Here is a 1,910-nt window from a genome sequence, read left to right on the forward strand (position 1 = left end):
CTCTAGCCCGGGCAACACAGTGAGACTCTGTCTCCAAAAAAAAAAAAAAAAAAAAAGCTTTCTTGCATGCCAAAACAGTCCAAAATACTTTTATGTTAGACTTCAATGAGTAAACATTAACTAATACAAACCATTAGATGCACAGTTAACGTTCACATGCACCACAAAGGAGAAAGACCCTATTTGTGGACACGAAGTAAAGGTGCACTCTTTTTTAAAGTTAACCCAGGCTGTGTCATGACACGTCCTTTCTGAAGAAAATCTTAAAAGCCTAATTTAAATCATGCCTTTCTAGCTGGGGGGAGGCTGCGCAGTTTCGGCCAGGCAAGAGGAGTAATTTTTACTTTGGTGGGTAGACTGAGTAGTTAGTCATACATTCGAAATGATTATAATCACAACTCAGTGCTTCCCGGTTGTCATACTAAAACACTGTCCTGATCAGCTCTAACTCCGACCTTTAAAAGGCCGAAGGAACATTCTGTGCCATGAACCGCCCTTCGTCGGCCACCTGGGCTGCAGCCCTGGGTCGCCCCGACGCACCTGCCCGCACCTCCCGGCCGCGCTTAGCTCCGCCCCTTGTTCCCCCGCCGGCCAGGCCCCGCCGCGGAACAAAGCGCGGCCCGGGCCCCGCCCGGCGCCAGCGACCCCGAGCTGCGGGCCCGACCTTGGCGCCGCCCCGAGCCGGCCGCACAAAGCGCCGCACTTCCGGCCGCCAGCTCGCCCCCGCTCACCGCGCCGCGGCGCCTGGGCCTCAGCAACAGCTCACGCCTGCCAGCGGCGGGCTCGGCCTGGGGCGAGACGAGGGGCGAGCGCTGCGGACGCTGATCCGATGCCGGGCTGACCCACGAAGCCCCGCGTCTCTGCCGCCTCCCGGGCGCCGCGCTCCGCTCGCTCGGCTCAGCCCGGCCCGACTCTCTGCAGCCCGCGCTCCCCGCCGACGCTGCGCAGCCACTGGAGCCGCCGACCTCACTTCCGCCCGGGCGCGCCGCAGCGGGGGCGCGCCTGGCACGTGACCCCCGGCGTGCGCGCTCCCACCGGCGTCCATGAGGCGCCCGGATGGAGGGGTGCGGGTTCGTGCCTAGTGGTGAGAGCCGTAGGCACTTCTGTAGCCTGTTTCGCCTTGCGTTGTTGGACGCTCCTGTCAGTGCGGTGTGGACCAAAGAGCATATCGGAACATAGTATAGTATAGCTTTGTATTCACCTGTGGGAGAAGCATTTGATTCCACACCGCAGGAACCTTTGGCGGGCCCCGCGCGCGAGCTCTGCTGGGGCGCAGGGCAGGGCGAGGGCGCTGCGCGTCGTGAGGTGACGTCACTCACTCGACTACTCGCCTTAGGTCGGGAAACCCGCGCTGGGTCGGCTGTCCAGGAACGCGCGGCTGTCCGGAGCGGCTCGCAGTCGGCTGCGGAGCGCCTGCCTCGGACGGGGCTTTCTCCTGCTTCTCCGTGGCGGAGGGGGCCCTGCGTTCTCGCTGCCCGGGCTGAGCGCCGCGGACCGCGGGACCCCGGGGAGGGCCGTGGGCCGGTGCCTGTTGGGCCGCCCAGCCGCCGCGCGGGCAGCGCCGGCGCCTACGCGTTGTCAGCTGCGGTGCCGACGGAAGATTCTTCGGGTGGTATCGAAGATAAGATTTAAGTGCCGGTAAAAATGGTTGCAGAGGACGCAACTTCTAGGGCACTGTAAATGACAGTTTTGAGTAAAATTGGGACGTTACGCCTTTGCATATATCCGTTGGAATATAAACACCGTGTTGATTTGATTCCCACTATTTCCATTTTAAAAGTACATAAGTTGTTCTATAACTACAAAATTTCATCATTCCTTTTCCCCCTTGAACTCCCATCTGCATTCCACTGTCCCCACAGAATTCTACCCTAATACATACTCACCTGTTGAGAGTCTTTTTTTTTTTT

General features: G+C 59.5%; 1 protein-coding gene across 2 annotated transcripts in view; it reads right to left on the bottom strand.

Moving 5' to 3' along the window:
• FAM168B (family with sequence similarity 168, member B) overlaps positions 1–936 on the bottom strand; it is a 42,111-nt gene extending 41,175 nt beyond the window's left edge. For both annotated transcript variants that reach the window (XM_012649954.1, XM_012649953.1), the window contains exon 1: positions 732–936. The gene's annotated coding sequence lies outside the window, so the exon portion shown is untranslated. The remainder of the gene's footprint in view (positions 1–731) is intronic.
• Positions 937–1,910: the final 974 nt, after the last annotated feature.

Source organism: Propithecus coquereli, unplaced genomic scaffold (genome assembly GCF_000956105.1).
Source record: "Propithecus coquereli isolate 6110/MARCELLA unplaced genomic scaffold, Pcoq_1.0 Scaffold307, whole genome shotgun sequence".
Taxonomy (NCBI): Eukaryota; Metazoa; Chordata; class Mammalia; order Primates; family Indriidae; genus Propithecus; species Propithecus coquereli.